Source organism: Cupressus sempervirens, chromosome 2 (assembly GCF_028749045.1).
Source record: "Cupressus sempervirens isolate cs-2001-9-10 chromosome 2, ASM2874904v1, whole genome shotgun sequence".
Classification (NCBI taxonomy): Eukaryota; Viridiplantae; Streptophyta; class Pinopsida; order Cupressales; family Cupressaceae; genus Cupressus; species Cupressus sempervirens.
This window is the reverse complement of record NC_143119.1, coordinates 227177505-227197370: the sequence shown is the minus strand read 5'-3', so window position 1 is coordinate 227197370 and position 19866 is coordinate 227177505.

Below are 19866 nucleotides of genomic sequence, written 5' to 3'. Positions count from 1 at the left end.
TTTGAATATGTCCCTAGGGTCCTAGGACCCCTAGGGACATATATCTTCGTTTAATGGGTCAAATAAGGTCATAGGTCACCCTATGACCCCCTTTGACCAATATTACCCATTTGAATATGTCGTCGTTTAATGGGTCAAAGAGGGTCATAGGTCACCTTATGACCCCCTTTGACCCATATGAACGATTTGAATATGTCCCTAGGGTCCTAAGACCCCTAGGGACATATGTCGTTGTTTAATGGGTCAAAGGGGGTCATAGGTCACCTTATGACCCCCTTTGACCCATATTACCCATTCGAATATGTCTCTTGGGTCTTAGGACCCCTAGGTACATATGTCTTCGTTTAATGGGTCAAAGAGGGTCATAGGTCACCCTATGACCCCCTTTGACCCATATTACCCATTCGAATATGTCCCTAGGGGTCTTAGGACCCCTAGGGAAATATGTCGTCGTTTAATGGGTCAAAGGGGGTCATAGGTCACCCTATGACCCCCTTTGACCCATATTACCCTTTCGAATATGTCCCTAGAGGGTCCTAGAACCCCTAGAGACATATATCGTCGTTTAATGGGTCAATAGGGTCATAGGTCAGCCTATGACCCCCTTTGACCTATATGAACGATTCGAATATGTCCCTAGGGGTCTTAGGACCTCTAGAGACATATGTCGTCATTTAATGGGTCAAAGAGGGTCATAGGTTACCCTATCACCCCATTTGACCCATATTACCCATTCGAATATGTCCCTAGGGGTCCTAGGAACCCTAGGGACACACGTCGTCGTTTAATAGGTCAAAGGGGGTCATAGGTCACCCTACGACCTCCTTTGACTCATATGAACGATTCAAATATGTCCCTACAAGTCCTAGGACCCCTAGGGACATATGTCGTCGTTTAATGAGTCAAAGTGGGTCACAGGTCACCCTATGACCCCCTTTGACCCATATGAACGATTTGAATATGTCCTTAGGGTCCTAGGACCCCTAAGGACATATGTCATCGTTTAATGGGTCAAAGAGGGTCATAGGTCACCCTATGACCCCCTTTGACCCATATTACTCATTCGAATATGTCCCTTGGGGTCCGAGGACCCCTAGGGACATATGTCATCGTTTAATGGGTCAAAGAGGGTCATAGGTCACCCTGTGACCCCCTTTGACCCATATTACCCATTCAAATATGTCCCTAGGAGTTCGAGGACCCCTAGAGACATATATCGTCGTTTAATGGGTCAAGAGGGTTATAAGGGGTCCTAGGACCCCTAGAGACATATGTCGTCATTTAATGGGTCAAAGAGGGTCATAGGTTACCCTATGACCCCATTTGACCCATATTACCCATTCGAATATGTCCCTAGGGGTCCCAAGACCCCTAGGGACATATGTCATCGTTTAATGGGTCAAAGGGGGTCATAGGTCACCCTACGACCCCCTTTGACTCATATGAACGATTCAAATATGTCCCTAGGGGTCCTAGGACACCTAGGGACATATGTCATCGTTTAATGAGTCAAAGGGGGTCATAGGTCACCCTATGACCCCCTTTGACACATATGAACGATTCGAATATGTCCCTAGGGTCCTAGGACCCCTAGGGACATATGTCGTCGTTTAATGGGTCAAAGAGGGTCATAGGTCACCCTATGACCCCTTTTGACCCATATTACCCATTCGAATATGTCCCTAGGGGTCCGACGACCCCTAGGGACATATGTCGTCGTTTAATGGTTCAAAGAGGGTCATAAGTCACCCTATGACCCTCTTTGACCCATTTTACCCATTAGAATATGTCCGTAGGGGTCCAAGGACCCCTAGAGATATATATCGTTGTTTAATGGGTCAAGAGGGTCATAGGGTGACCTATGACCCCCTTTGACCCATACTAATGATTCGAATATGTCCCTAGGGGTCCTAGGACCCCTAGAGACATATGTCATCATTTAATGGGTCAAAGAGCCCATTTGACCCATATTACCCATTCGAATATGTCCCTAGGCGTCCTAGGACCCCTAGGGATATATGTCGTCGTTTAATGGGTCAAAGGGGGTCATAGGTCACCCTACGACCCAATTTGACTCATATGAATGATTCGAATATTTTCCTAGGGGTCTTAGGACCCCTAGGTACATATGTCGTCGTTTAATGAGTCAAAGGGGGTCATAGGTCACCCTCGACCCCCTTTGACCCATATGAACGATTCAAATATGTCCCTAGGGGTCTTAGGACCCCTAGGGACATATGTCATCGTTTAATGAGTCAAAGGGGGTCATAGGTTACCCTATGACCCCCTTTGACCCATATGAACGATTTGAATATGTCCCTAGGGGTCCTAGGACCCCTAAAGACATATGTCATCGTTTAATGGGTCAAAGAGGGTCATAGGTTACCCTATGACCCCATTTGACCCATATTACCCATTCGAATATGTCCCTAGGGGTCCTAGGACCCCTAAGGACATATGTCATCGTTTAATAGGTCAAAGGGGGTCATAGGTCACCCTATGACCCCCTTTGACTCATATGAACGATTCGAATATGTCCCTAGGGGTCCTAGGACCCTTAGAAAAATATGTCGTCATTTAATGGGTCAAAGGGGGTCATAGGTCACCCTATGACCCCCTTTGACCCATATGAACCATTCGAATATGTCCCTCGGGTCCTAGGACCCCTAGGGACATATGTCTTCGTTTAATGGGTCAAAGAGGGTCATAGGTCACCCTGTGATCCCCTTTGACCCATATTACCCATTCAAATATGTCCCTAGGGGTCCTAGGACCCGTAGGGACATATGTCGTCGTTTAATGGGTCAAAGAGGGTCATAGGTCACCCTATGACCCCATTTGACCCATATTACCCAATCGAATATGTCCCTAGGGGTCCTAGGACCCCTAGAGACATATATCGTCATTTAATGGGTCAAAAGGGTCATAAGTCACCCTATGACCCCCTTTGACCCATATGAACGATTCGAATATGTCCCTAGGGGTCCTAGGACCCCTAGAGACATATGTCGTCATTTAATGGATCAAAGAGGTTCATAGGTTACCCTATGACCCCATTTGACCCATATTACCCATTCGAATATGTCCCTAGGGGTCCTAGGACCCCTAGGGACATATGTCGTCATTTACTGGGTCAAAGGGGGTCATAGGTCACCCTACGACCCCCTTTGACTCACATGAACGATTCAAATATGTCCCTAGGGGTCCTAGGACCCCTTGGAACATATGTCGTTGTTTAATGAGTCAAAGGGGCTCATAGGTCACCCTATGACCCCCTTTGACCCATATGAAAGATTTGAATATGTCCCTAGGGTCCTAGGACCCCTAGGGACATATGTCGTCGTTTAATGGGTCAAAGAGGGTCATAGGTCACCCTATGACCCCCTTTGACCCATATTACCCATTCGAATATGCCCCTTGGGGTTCGAGGACCCCTAGGGACATATGTCGTCGTTTAATGGGTGAAAGAGGGTCATAGGTCACCCTATGACCCCCTTTGACCCATATTACCCATTCGAATATGTCTCTAGGGGTCCTAGGACCCCTAGAGACATATATTATCATTTAATGGGTCAAGAGGGTCATAGGTCACCCTATGACCCCCTTTGACCCATATGAATGATTCGAATATGTCCCTAGGGGTCCTAGGACCCCTAGGGACATATGTCATCATTTAATGGGTCAAAGAGGGTCATAGGTTACCCTATGACCCCATTTGACCCATATTACCCATTCGAATATGTCCCTAGGTGTCCTAGGACCCCTAGGGACATATGTCGTCGTTTAATGGGTCAAAGGGGGTCATAGGTCACGCTATAACCCCCTTTGACCCATATGAACAATTCGAATATGTCCCTAGGGTCCTAGGACCCCTAGGAACATATGTCGTTGTTTAATGGGTCAAAGAGGGTCATAGGTCACCCTATGACCCCCTTTGACCCATATTATCCATTTGAATATGTCCCTAGGGGTCTTAGGACCCCTAGGGACATATGTCATCGTTTAATGGGTCAAAGAGGGTCATAGGTCACCCTATGACCCCCTTTCACCCATATGAACGATTCGAATATGTCCCTAGGGGTCCGAGGACCCCTAGGGACATATGTCGTCGTTTAATGGGTCAAAGAGGGTCATAGGTCACCCTATGTCCCTCTTTGACCCATATGAACAATTCGAATATGTCCCTAGGGGTCTGAGGACCCCTAGGGACATATGTCGTCGTTTAATATGTCAAAGAGTGTCATAGGTTACCTTATGACCCCATTTGACCCATATTACCCATTCGAATATGTCCCTAGGGGTCCTAGGACCCCTAGGGACATATGTTGTCGTTTAATGGGTCAAAGGGGGTCATAGGTCACCTTATGACCCCCTTTGACTCATATGAACGATTCGAATATGTACCTAAGGGTCCTAAGATCCCCTAGGGACATATGCCGTCGTTTAATGGGTCAAAGGGGGTCATAGGTCACCCTATGACCCCCTTTGACCCATATGAACCATTTGAATATGTCCCTAGGGTCCTAGGACCCCTAGGGACATATATCTTCTTTTAATGGGTCAAAGAGGGTCATAGGTCACCCTATGACCCCCTTTGACCAATATTACCCATTTGAATATGTCGTCGTTTAATGGGTCAAAGAGGGTCATAGGTCACCTTATGACCCCCTTTGACCCATATGAACGATTTGAATATGTCCCTAGGGTCCTAAGGCCCCTAGGGACATATGTCGTTGTTTAATGGGTCAAAGGGGGTCATAGGTCACCCTATGACCCCCTTTGACCCATATTACCCATTCGAATATGTCTCTTGGGTCTTAGGACCCCTAGGTACATATGTCTTCGTTTAATGGGTCAAAGAGGGTCATAGGTCACCCTATGACCCCCTTTGACCCATATTACCCATTCGAATATGTCCCTAGGGGTCTTAGGACCCCTAGCGACATATGTCGTCGTTTAATGGGTCAAAGGGGGTCATAGGTCACCCTATGACCCCCTTTGACCCATATTACCCTTTCGAATATGTCCCTAGGGGTCCTAGAACCCCTAGAGACATATATCGTCGTTTAATGGGTCAAGAGGGTCATAGGTCACCCTATGACCCCCTTTGACCCATATGAACGATTCGAATATGTCCCTAGGGGTCTTAGGACCTCTAGAGACATATGTCGTCATTTAATGGGTCAAAGAGGGTCATAGGTTACCCTATCACCCCATTTGACCCATATTACCCATTCGAATATGTCCCTAGGGGTCCTAGGAACCCTAGGGACACACGTCGTCGTTTAATGGGTCAAAGGGGGTCATAGGTCACCCTACGACCTCCTTTGACTCATATGAACGATTCAAATATGTTCCTACAAGTCCTAGGACCGCTAGGGACATATGTCGTCGTTTAATGAGTCAAAGTGGGTCACAGGTCACCCTATGACCCCCTTTGACCCATATGAACGATTTGAATATGTCCTTAGGGTCCTAGGACCCCTAAGGACATATGTCATCGTTTAATGGGTCAAAGAGGGTCATAGGTCACCCTATGACCCCCTTTGACCCATATTACTCATTCGAATATGTCCCTTGGGGTCCGAGGACCCCTAGGGACATATGTCGTCGTTTAATGGGTCAAAGAGGGTCATAGGTCACCCTGTGACCCCCTTTGACCCATATTACCCATTCAAATATGTCCCTAGGAGTCCGAGGACCCCTAGAGACATATATCGTCGTTTAATGGGTCAAGAGGGTTATAAGGGGTCCTAGGACCCCTAGAGACATATGTCGTCATTTAATGGGTCTAAGAGGGTCATAGGTTACCCTATGACCCCATTTGACCCATATTACCCATTCGAATATGTCCCTAGGGGTCCCAAGACCCCTAGGGACATATGTCGTCGTTTAATGGGTCAAAGGGGGTCATAGGTCACCCTACGACCCCCTTTGACTCATATGAACGATTCAAATATGTCCCTAGGGGTCCTAGGACACCTAGGGACATATGTCATCGTTTAATGAGTCAAAGGGGGTCATAGGTCACCCTATGACCCCCTTTGACACATATGAACGATTCGAATATGTCCCTAGGGTCCTAGGACCCCTAGGGACATATGTCGTCGTTTAATGGGTCAAAGAGGGTCATAGGTCACCCTATGACCCTCTTTGACCCATATTACCCATTCGAATATGTCCGTAGGGGTCCAAGGACCCCTAGAGATATATATCGTCGTTTAATGGGTCAAGAGGGTCATAGGGTGACCTATGACCCCCTTTGACCCATATGAATGATTCGAATATGTCCCTAGGGGTCCTAGGACCCCTAGAGACATATGTCGTCATTTAATGGGTCAAAGAGCCCATTTGACCCATATTACCCATTCGAATATGTCCCTAGGCGTCCTAGGACCCCTAGGGATATATGTCGTCGTTTAATGGGTCAAAGGGGGTCATAGGTCACCCTACGACCCAATTTGACTCATATGAACGATTCGAATATTTTCCTAGGGGTCTTAGGACCCCTAGGTACATATGTCGTCGTTTAATGAGTCAAAGGGGGTCATAGGTCACCCTCGACCCCCTTTGACCCATATGAACGATTCAAATATGTCCCTAGGGGTCTTAGGACCCCTAGGGACATATGTCATCGTTTAATGAGTCAAAGGGGGTCATAGGTTACCCTATGACCCCCTTTGACCCATATGAACGATTTGAATATGTTCCTAGGGGTCCTAGGACCCCTAAAGACATATGTCATCGATTAATGGGTCAAAGAGGGTCATAGGTTACCCTATGACCCCATTTGACCCATATTACCCATTCGAATATGTCCCTAGGGGTCCTAGGACCCCTAAGGACATATGTCATCATTTAATAGGTCAAAGGGGGTCATAGGTCACCCTATGACCCCCTTTGACTCATATGAACGATTCGAATATGTCCCTAGGGGTCCTAGGACCCTTAGAAAAATATGTCGTCATTTAATGGGTCAAAGGGGGTCATAGGTCACCCTATGACCCCCTTTGACCCATATGAACCATTCGAATATGTCCCTAGGGTCCTAGGACCCCTAGGGACATATGTCTTCGTTTAATGGGTCAAAGAGGGTCATAGGTCACCCTGTGATCCCCTTTGACCCATATTACCCATTCAAATATGTCCCTAGGGGTCCTAGGACCCGTAGGGACATATGTTGTCGTTTAATGGGTCAAAGAGGGTCATAGGTCACCCTATGACCCCATTTGACCCATATTACCCAATCGAATATGTCCCTAGGGGTCCTAGGACCCCTAGAGGCATATATCGTCATTTAATGGGTCAAGAGGGTCATAAGTCACCCTATGACCCCCTTTGACCCATATGAACGATTCGAATATGTCCCTAGGGGTCCTAGGACCCCTAGAGACATATGTCGTCATTTAATGGATCAAAGAGGGTCATAGGTTACCCTATGACCCCATTTGACCCATATTACCCATTCGAATATGTCCCTAGGGGTCCTAGGACCCCTAGGGACATATGTCGTCATTTACTGGGTCAAAGGGGGTCATAGGTCACCCTACGACCCCCTTTGACTCATATGAACGATTCAAATATGTCCCTAGGGGTCCTAGGACCCCTTGGAACATATGTCGTTGTTTAATGAGTCAAAGGGGCTCATAGGTCACCCTATGACCCCCTTTGACCCATATGAAAGATTTGAATATGTCCCTAGGGTCCTAGGACCCCTAGGGACATATGTCGTCGTTTAATGGGTCAAAGAGGGTCATAGGGTGACCTATGACCCCCTTTGACCCATATTACCCATTCGAATATGCCCCTTGGGGTCCGAGGACCCCTAGGGACATATGTCGTCGTTTAATGGGTGAAAGAGGGTCATAGGTCACCCTATGACCCCCTTTGACCCATATTACCCATTTGAATATGTCTCTAGGGGTCCTAGGACCCCTAGAGACATATATCGTCATTTAATGGGTCAAGAGGGTCATAGGTCACCCTATGACCCCCTTTGACCCATATGAACGATTCGAATATGTCCCTAGGGGTCCTAGGACCCCTAGAGACATATGTCATCATTTAATGGGTCAAAGAGGGTCATAGGTTACCCTATGACCCCATTTGACCCATATTACCCATTCGAATATGTCCCTAGGTGTCCTAGGACCCCTAGGGACATATGTCGTCGTTTAATGGGTCAAAGGGGGTCATAGGTCACGTTATAACCCCCTTTGACCCATATGAACAATTCGAATATGTCCCTAGGGTCCTAGGACCCCTAGGGACATATGTCGTTGTTTAATGGGTCAAAGAGGGTCATAGGTCACCCTATGACCCCCTTTGACCCATATTATCCATTCGAATATGTCCCTAGGGGTCTTAGGACCCCTAGGGACATATGTCATCGTTTAATGGGTCAAAGAGGGTCATAGGTCACCCTATGACCCCCTTTGACCCATATGAACGATTCGAATATGTCCCTAGGGGTCCGAGGACCCCTAGGGACATATGTCATCGTTTAATGGGTCAAAGAGGGTCATAGGTCACCCTATGTCCCTCTTTGACCCATATGAACAATTCGAATATGTCCCTAGGGGTCTGAGGACCCCTAGGGACATATGTCGTCGTTTAATGTGTCAAAGAGTGTCATAGGTTACCTTATGACCCCATTTGACCCATATTACCCATTTGAATATGTCCCTAGGGGTCCTAGGACCCCTAGGGACATATGTCGTCATTTAATGGGTCAAAGGGGGTCATAGGTTTTTAATGGGTCAAAGGGGGTCATAGGTCACCCTATGACCCCCTTTGACCCATATGAACAATTCGAATATGTCCTTAGGGGTCTTAGGACCCTTAGAGAAATATGTCATCGTTTAATGAGTCAGAGAGGGTCATAGGTCACCCTATGGCCCCCTTTGACCCATATTACCCATTTGAATATGTCCCTATGGGTCTTAGGACCCCTAAAGACATATATCGTCATTTAATGGGTCAAAGAGGGTCATAGGTCACCCTATGACTCCCTTTAACCCATATGAACGATTGGAATATGTCCTTAGGGGTCCTAGGACCCCTAGGGACATATGTCGTCGTTTAATGGGTCAAAGAGGGTCATAGGTCACCCTATGGCCCCCTTTGACCCATATTACCCATTCGAATATGTCCCTAGAGGTCCTAGGACCCCTAGGGACATATGTCGTCATTTAATGGGTCAAAAGGGGTCATAGGTCACGCTATGACCCCCTTTGACCCATATGAACGATTCGACTGTCCCTAGGGGTCCTAGGACCCCTAGGGACCTATGTCATCGTTTAATGGATCAAAGAGGGGCATAGGTCACCCTATGACCCCCTTTGACCCATAATACCTATTTGAATATGTCCTTAGGGGTCCTAGGACCCCTAGAGACATATGTCATCGTTTAATGGGTCAAAGGGGGTCATAGGTCACCCTATGACCTCCTTTGACCGATATGAACGATTCGGCTATGTCCCTGGGGGTCCTAGGGACATGTCGTCATTTTATGGGTCAAAGGGACCCCCTTTGACCCATTAAAGGACGACATATGTCCCTAGGGGTCGTAGGACCCCTAGAGACATATATCGTTGTTTAATGGATCAAAGAGGGTTATAGGTCACCCTATGACCCCCTTTGACTCTTATATATTAATAATATACATACATATATATATATATATATATTACATTATTATATTTAATGAAAATATTACGTTATTATATAAATATATTAATAACATACATATTAATATAATAATATTTATAATATATATTATATGTAATAAAAATATTACGTTGTTATATAAATATTATATTATTATACATATTAATATAATAATATATAATACATATTACATTTAATGAAAATATTACGTTATTGTATATATTAATAACATACATATTAATATAATAATATATAATACGTATTTTATATTTATATAAATTACGTTATTATATTTAGTAAAAATAATAATAATATATATTATATTTATAGATTGTAATAAGATTAACATAAGATATTATTATATATTACTAGATTATATCTTGTATGTTTACATTACGTTATTATATATATATATATAATATATTAAAATATGCCTTTACATATTAATATAAGTGAAATAATTTTAAAATAAAAAACTAGAACATTTAAATCGAATTTCCCTCCAAAATTTGAAGATTTTTGGAATTTGACTACCGAGCCATATCGGATATCCGATGTCAAATCGGATATCCAATCAGGCTTGGTATTTACCAAGCTTGCCTGATCAACCCCAAAGACGTGTTTATAGAGAGTTTTAGTGATACTCAGACTTCGGGTAGCCGTCTGACAATGTTATTTTGATCAAAATTGAATGAAATGAAATGGGTTTTTAAATATCGCTCTCTAGATTCCATCAATCTAATTTCTATCAAATTCTGAGTTCGATAAGTATTTATTAGTTAATTATCAATGAAGATTATTGTAAAGTGTTGATTGACATACTGAAGGAAAAATAGCTATAACTTTCAAACGGTATAACATTTTTTAAATCTAAAAGTTGCGTCACATTCTATACTTCGCCTAGTATAAGAAAAAAATAAAAAAATAAAAATTTGATCAAATTTTCTATTAGTTAGGGTGGTCAGACACGGAACTTTTTTTAATCCGAAAAAGTTTTGGTAGAAAATTCATATTTAATTATTTATTTGGAATAAAAATATCAAAAAATATGCGTCACATCCGGGCATGAGTCTAGTTTTCATATCTATAATTATATTAAAAAAATACTATGATTTGATTTTGATTAAGGTGGTCAGACATACACCTACTTTTTATTTTCGCCCTGAAATTTTCTTAGTACTGCATTAAAATTCAAACTTTTGACCAATCAATTATTTTTTTCTCCTGATAAGGTCTATTAGTTTAGAAACTAAATTCAATTTTCTACAAATTATTTTCTTACAACTTTTTGATATAAAGTCCATAACCATTTCAAAATTATGTGTCAAGTTGACATAACCCTGATTTGCTGATTTTTCACTGCCACTTAAGGCCATAGTTTGGTACACCATGATCTTGCACATACCCTTTATTTTCACCTTTATCATCTCATATCTGTCAAATGGCTTGGTATTCTTTTCAACTTCTTCTATCAACATTTTTTGATGGTTGTAGTTACTTTATCAATATTAACCTTATAAGGTAGAGGTCTCAACTATGCAACCCTAGGTAGAACTACTTGTGCATATGTATAATCAGTGTCCACCAAGAAACATATATCATCAAAGTATTGGCTTACTATGGATTGTGGTATCCTAGACCTATTCTTCATTTCCTCTTCAATTCCTCAAAGTAACCATCCATAACAATGTCAAAGTTATCATTAATCTTACTTATGAATTCATCAATCTATTGTGTAATAGATCTTGGCTAGGTCATTTCTATTATCCTTCTTGACAATTTTGCATTCCAAGTCAACTGCAACACATGCTACACTATGAGGTTAGATTGACTAGTAAGATTTGTGGGCAATGACTCTGGAAATAAATGCAATCTCTGCATCTTTGATGTTATATATTAGCATTCCTCTTTTGTTCCATTTAGCCAATTTTTAGGCTTCAATCATGTCTCTTCCATAGAAATGAATGGTCTTAACCCTACCCATAATAGGGTAGCTTATAACATGGTGAATAATCTTCTTTGTCATCTTAACTAGTCAATTCTCCAAAAAAAAGTTCATGTCATGTACACAAATCAAAACAAATTTGATCCCTTCTATCTTGAAATTTATTGGGAAATTTAGGGCATGAGTCAACCCTTTTTTGGATATGATCTTATGTTCTTCCTTCAATTGTCCACTCTCACATAAATTTTCATATTATCAAGCTCTCCATTAAAAATCTCCCACTCCTCTTATCTTGCATATATAATATGATCTTATGTCCTAAATCATGATCACCCTAGGTGGCATAGATGATAGAGCACCTGAAGAATCACCCTTCATTTCTATTTTAGGATAAGTTCTAGACTTAGGAGGGGACATACATTATTCTTGAATAACTAAGAATTATTGACTTGTAAATCCATCTTCTTATTAGTTATGAATGAACTTGCTTCCATTTCTTCAATTTAGGGTTTGAACAAAAACTTATGTGTAGCTTAGGCTTCACAATCTTCTCACAAGTCACTTCTATAGTTGAAGGAATGTACTAAAATCCAACTCAATCTTGCTCAAATGCTCAGAAAATACTTCATCTCTTTTCTCTCTACAAAAACTCATATTTAAGGTGCATAGAATGATTCACAAAATTGACTATTGAATAGGAAGAAAATGGAAATCTCTTCTCAACCCTAATTTCCAAAAGGAATGATCCAATTTGATTAAGCACAAGAAAGTGTTCAATGTAGAAATGGATCAACTGATGAAAAAAATGGTGAAAAGAGGTTCAATTGGTCTTCTTTCTATTTTGAGGGGATTATGTTCTTAAATCCTGAAATAGATAAAAGACAAATACTAACTTTGAATATAGAAAATATTGATTTCTGATGTCTATGTATAGATTTGGAGAATTCTGGAACATGATCTAGACTAGAAATGTCAAGATAGGGAAAACCTATAAATATTTTATCTTTTTGATGGGAGGTCAACCTTGACCCTATTGGCGAGGCACAATATTACCCTGGGGCATAATTGTACCCCAAAAATTTGACCTTGACTTGCACTGCTCCAACAAAATTTATGTTCATGAATCTCACAAGTTCGACGAAAAGGGTATCCAAATATGTTCTCTAATTCATTGTTCCATACCTATATCTGCAAGGAAAATAGTTTTGTTGTTTGGATGAGGGGTTTACCTCAAACAAACCCTAGTTTGGAATCAACCTTAATAATGGAATTGAAATAGATAATGCTAGCAAGTAGTAGAAGTAAATATAACAATGAAGCTATGATACTAAATAGATATGCAATTGTATTTAGAATGTAGACAAGTATATTAATATGAAAGCTTGAACATAACATTAACAAATGTAAATCAAAACCTTCATGATTGTATACTTAGAATTCACCTTGAAATAAGTATGAATAGATCTTGAAGATGAGCAAAGGATCTTGAAGGAAGACCACACCACCTTGATGGCTAGATCTAGGGTTTTGAATGATAATTCTTGAATGCTTGAACCAAATCCCTTCAAAGGCTTGAATGCTTCAATCCTTGATCTTCAATGTAGAACTTAAATGATTTAACGATAAAATCCTTGTTTACTTGAAAAGTAGGTAGTTGCTCATAGATAGTGGATGCGCTCATGAAACGTATGGATTTCAAAATGAGTGAAGAAGGCTTCTGTATATATAGATCTAGGGCACAAACTCCTAGAGAAGGATGATATGGGAGAATTAAATCCCATTTGACCTTAACCCCTAGGAACGGACCTAGATTAAATGTAATTTAAGATTCTACCATTCTAAAACCTGAAACAGCTAACCTAGAAGTGGGAAAAGAAACTTCTTGAAGCCTAAGATCCCAAAACTTCTTGAAATTGAAAATGGGACCTAGGGTCAAGGATGAGGTTGAACCTCCCCTAGGTTAGGGTCAATGTTTTCCTTGACCTAGGTTAGGTTTGAGGTCGTCCTTGACCCAAAAGGTCATCCTTGACCTAGAGGAAAAAGTACCCAGTTTCATAGAGTAGTTTATCATAAATAGGTTGGAAATAGAGAGAGAGAAGCATAACAAGGGGAAAACATCCAAATCCATGCAAAGACCCATTCAATGCACTTGACATGACCCTGAACCACTTACTCAAAGGGATAAACATTCTTAACATGGAAGTGCTTCCATTTTAAGATGATACATTAAGCCCCCACTTTAGCAAGAGTATGGACTGGATGCAAACTCTTGGCAAAGGAAGAGAAGAAAGAATCAATCCAAGTGGATTCATAAGAAGATAAAATAACACTTAACTAAGGACATAATCACTCAAGCTAAGGATTCTAACTCAACATACACGCATGGGAGTGCAAAAGAAAACCAAAACAACAACATAAAAGGGTTGGCAGAAACAAACCCAAATCAGCTAGCACTAGAAACCTTGCTAAGAAATATTTCTCACACTAACATCATATTTGGAATGCCATAAAAAAAACATAAATGATTACATAAGAAAGACAAGAGAAACACTACAAATAACACAGCTTCATGATCTAGTCCTACTAGCATGAAAATGCTACAACAAAGAAAAGAAGTGATTACCTCGCCCAGTAAGATGCCCACCTTACCATGAATCACCAAAAGAGAGGGAGAACCAAATAGGTAGCCAAACCTGATAGTTCACCCATAAAATATGTTTTTCAATTGTAAATACATCTTCTGATGGCTTCTGGAATATTCATAGATCCACCTTCGTGTATCACTATGAATATGAATCTGTGTCTTCTTACAATTTAACAACTTATGTGTGTTACCTTCAAAATATTTGGCATATTGAAAATTTGAAAAATGTGTATCTCTTCAAGATTTAGCAACTTATGTGTTTTACCTTCCAAGATTTAACAATGTGTGTCTCTTTAGGATTAAGCAACTTATGTGTGTTACCCTCAGAGGATTTAGAATATTAAAATTTGAAAAATCTATGTATCTTCAAGATTTAACAACTTATGTGTGTTAAATTCCAAGATTTAGCATATAAATAAAAAATTATAGTACAAGGGAGACCCTATATATGCCCCCCTCCTTATCGTGGTTGTCTACTAGACATTATAAGGAATAGAAAGAGGATACCTACTTCAGAAGGCAAGGAGATACCTTTTTTAACAACAATGTATACTATATTCTCAATGAGGGATATTGATCCCTATATCCAAGAACATAAATAATCATGAAAAGGATATGTCACTTATGGAAAAAGGATCCTTAAAGAAAAGAGATCTTATCAAAAAGACCCGCACTATAGAGGAATGCTATTAGATAAAATATCATATTTCAAAGAAAAATCAAACAAGAACAAAGAATCAACCATCAAGCCCCCTCCAAGGAAGAGGGAAAGGAATCTTTGGAATGAGGAAAACAACTCAACACCAAAGAAAGGGTAAGAGTTTATAAAGAATCATAAATTGCAACATATAGAAGAGGTGATGACCTAGGAAAACAACCTATCATAAAAAAGAGTATCCATAGTCAAAACATTTGTCAATATGAAGAAATAATATTACAATATAAATATGTGCCACTAAGCTAAGGAAAGTAGTTCCCTAGACAAAGAAAAAGAAAGAAGAACCTTTCCCCCTAGGGAGGAAGACATGGGATACCTTTGCAAAACAAATGTCGTAGAAAATTTTTCACAAATAGATTCTATGGATGATAAAAAAATATAATACAAAACCATAGAGTGATAGAACAGAAAGAATATTGATTAAACTCAATAAAAGACATAATGAATACTAAGATACTTGATGAAAATACATCTCTTGCCCCCCAGTCTAGAGACAAGAGAAGAGATCTATATTATATCAATAGGAGGAGAATCCCCTATATCAAAATTATGAAGGAATTGTAAAAATATACGAGAATGAGATATAATTCCTAAAGCATCTCGTTCATGAAAATACAATTTAAAATATCTACAATCAACGAGTAAATGCATGTTATGATAATAAAAAGGACATTTGCACTTGGATAAAGAATGTTTTGATATAGGTTTAAACATTTCTTTTTTGGAATTCATTAACTCAACATATACATGTTTAGCCACCTCTTAACGAATATCAAAGTTATCCAAGGTAGGTGTAGGGAGAAGTTTATGAAGAGGAGGACAATGATTAACATCACCTTTCTTAACTTGAGATTTTGAACAACCAACACCATGAAAATCTGGTTTAGAGGGTATGTGATATGGATACTTAATACCATGTTCATTAACTCCAAGCCCTAAACCTTTAAAACCTTGTTTAGTGATCATCGTATATCATGTAGTGTACATATCATGTAAATCTTCTATAGGAGATGATTTTTTATCATGTTCATGAGAAAAGGTTATATAAGGTGGAATAATAGGTTTGAAAAAAGTGTCTTTACTCTTTCCCTTAATATCATCATGAATCAAAGAAGGTAAATCAAAGAAGTCTTCCACATTTGTATCCTAGACTATAGCTTGAATATCATCATAAGAAGAACGAGGATTAATAGACGGAGAATTAGGCATGGGATTAAGAATAATAGGATTCAGATTAGAAAGATTAGGAGATGGTGTATCATCTACCAAATCCTTCACATAATCCAAAAGAACAATAAGTCTACCACATGAATCTATAACGAAAGTTTTAAATGTAGAAAGACTAGTATCAGTTAAATGCACAAGCAAGAATAAAAATGAAAGATCATGAACATAATAAAATGAATGATACTCTCATAAAAATCATAATAATTGTAAAGAGATGCTAAAAGAAGGGTAATAAGAAACATAACCACACACCAAAGCATCTTCATAATATTCATAGTAAACGAAATGCAAGAAATGTTTTTGTATTTTATGGAATATATGAATTTTTTTGTGTTTTTGAATTTAAAATTCAAGAGCATAAACTAAATCTAATCTCAATGCAAGAAAAGACCTAACAAATATGAATGAAATATAACACTGCAAAATACAATAGGGCATCTAATTCCACAAAAGATAGTGGGTAAGCATGTCGAGTTCACCAAAATGAATAGGAAGAAAATGAAACCTCTTCTCAACCCTAATTTCGAAAATGAATGATCCAAATTAATTAAGCATGAAAAAAATTTCAATACAGAAATTGATCAAGTCATGAAGAAAAGGGTGAAAAGAGGTTCAATTTGTCTTATTTCTATTTTGAGGGGAGTATGTACTTAAATCTTGAAATAGATAAAAGATAAATATTAACCTTGAATATGGAAAAATGTTGATTTATGATGTTTGTGTATAGTTTCAAGGAACTCGGCAACTTGTTCCAAACTAGAAATGTCGAGACAGAGAAAACCCAAAAATATTTTGTCTTTTTGAAGGGAGGTCGACCTTGACCCTATTGGTGGGGCACAATCTTACCCAAGGGCACAATTGTACCCCAAAAAGTTGACCTTGACATGTACTTATCCAAAAAAAACTTATGTCTACAGATCTCACAAGTTCGACAAAAAGGATATCCAAATATGTTCTCCAGTTCATTGTTGCACACCTATATCTACAAGAAAAATGGTTTTGTTGTTTAGATGAGGGATCTTCCTTAGTCAAACCTTGGTTTGGAATCAACCTTAATAATGGAATTGAAATAGAGAATGCTAGAAAGTAGTAGAAGTAAATATAATAATAAGGCTATGATACTAAATAGATATGCAATTATATTTGAAATGTAAACAAGCATATTAATATGAAAACTTGAACATAACATTAACAAATGTAAATCAAAACCTCCATGATTGTATACGTAGAATCCACCTTGAAAGAAGTGTGAATAGATCTTGAAGATGAACAAAGGATCTTGAAGGAAGATCACACCACCATGATGGCTAGATCTAGGGTTTCAAATGATGAATCTTGAATGCTTGAACCAAATCCCTTGAAAGGCTTGAATGCTTCAATCCTTGATCTTCAATGGAGAACTTAAATTCTTGAATGATATAATGCTTGCTCACTTGAAAATGAGGTATTTTCTCATTGATAGTGTGTAAGAATTTGGTATAGCTCTGATACCATGTAAGAATTTTCCTTAGGGAAAAATGACACCAAGATCAAGAAGCTCAAGAACTTAGCACAATATGGACCAATAATGTATGATCATAATAACAATATGAAAATGAATATCTAATGTTTGATGAATACACACTACAAGTTCCTGTATATAAAGGCATCTAGAATGACTAGGAGTCAGCAAAGTGATAAGTATGATAACTAAGCGCACATCCACCAGAAGTGGATTATCCTCCATTGAGTAGAGAAGTTTGTGCGATGATGGGAGGATAAGCTTAACAAGGTGTATCTCATGAAGAGATGTTGTAGAGACCATGTGCATTAATAAGTTGCTAACTCCTATGTTTTTAACAAAAGAACTCATATGACAACACATACTCCTAGGTGTCTACATGACAACTAATATAATAATGCATTAACCTAAGTAAACTTAAGTAAAGTGTAAATAGTAATTAATTATTTACACTAACACCCCCCCTTAAGTGCAACTTATGAGAATGCACTTAAACTCACAAAGCTAAATGCAAGAGTGTACATACAATGCAATGCAATGCAATCTCTCTAAAAATGGAGAAAGAGGGAAAACCATGTGGGAAAAACCCTCCTCCAAAAAGAGAGATAAGTACAATAAAGAAAGATGCATGTATGGATGAAGTAATCAAGATCCCCACATTGTGACATAAATCATGCATATACAATAGAGAATCCCTCCATAAGAAGGAAATATGGAGAAATGAAATCCACCCCTTAGTGAAAGATCTCCTAATGATGAGTGTTTGAAGACAAAAGAGAATCCAATTCCTACAACATTTCTTCCTTTAGGAAGAAGATACACCAAGTATAGGTGCAAGTATGCCTCCCACGGTGGATAGGAAGATGGAAGAGGGATCGATATGTAGGATGTCGTGGATGTTGCCTCTAAAGTCTACTCATATTGTGACAAGTCCTTGATGAATGTAGATACCACAAGAAAATCTAGTGGATGCTCAAGAGAAGGTGGAAAACAAGGTAATATGTCTATGTATGAAAGTGAATCAAACTCCAAAGGAAAGGAATCATCCTTATAGAAAGATATGGGAAGAGAAGCAATGTAGCCTCCCCTCAATGATAAATTCATACCCATGAAAGAAGCTCCTTGATGATTGAAGAAGTTGCACCATGAAAACTAAATGATTTTCCTCCTTGTAGGAAGAAGTGGTGCAATAGGTGTAGTAGAGAATTCTCCCCAACTAGTAGGAAGAATCCTCAAAAGATATGATGTCTAAGGAAACTAGAATATAATATTCAAAGACTGATATGTCTCCTCAGAAGTAAAAGAGTCCTCCTCCAACTGTTGAAAAGAAGTGTCCACAATCATGTTAGTCTCAAAATAAAGATCAAGTGGTTGAGGGTCATAGTCTTCCCTCGCAGCAAGTAAAGAAAAATTCTCCACAAAAAAGAGAAGATGGATGTCATCAATAATGTCTCCCACATCTTCAATGTAAGACTCTACAAACAAAACTACAATATCTAGAAGGAAGTCATCCCATGAAGTTGAAATAGGAAGACATGATGTTTCCTGCTACACTAAATCAAGAGCATCTGTGGCTAGAACTGGAGCAGTAGAAGCAATAGTAGCATCAGGAGGTATGATCTCAACTGGAGTTGTAGGTACCACAACTAGAGTGACTAGAGGTAGAATGTGCTCTAGGAATTGAGGGGCGTGTGGATTTCCTTATGCTTTCCAAAGACACATCCAAAGGTCATAAGGATCACTTTCCTTTCTAAGGACAACAAAACAATCCAACCTAATATTTATAAAAATAGCTTGAAGAATTATACTAATAACTGACTGATCAGTGTAAGAGGGTAGTTCTTTGAAACATAGATAAGAAAATACTTCCTTATGTTCTCTTAGATGATCAATCATCAAAGCACACCATTTTTTATAGTTCCTTTTAGTCAATTTCAATTTTAAACCAATTTGAACCTTGTGACATGACTCCATGAAATCAATAAATGTATGCACCCCCAAAATGCAAAACAATCAAAGAAAGCCCCCCTAATAAATGATTTGGGCACTTTATATGTAGTGTGATTACAATAACCACTTGCTAATTTAGGCCTACATGAACTTCTAATTTTTTTTTTTACAACCTCCTCTTGGAGTTCAAATCTGGTACTTAGTGATCTAGC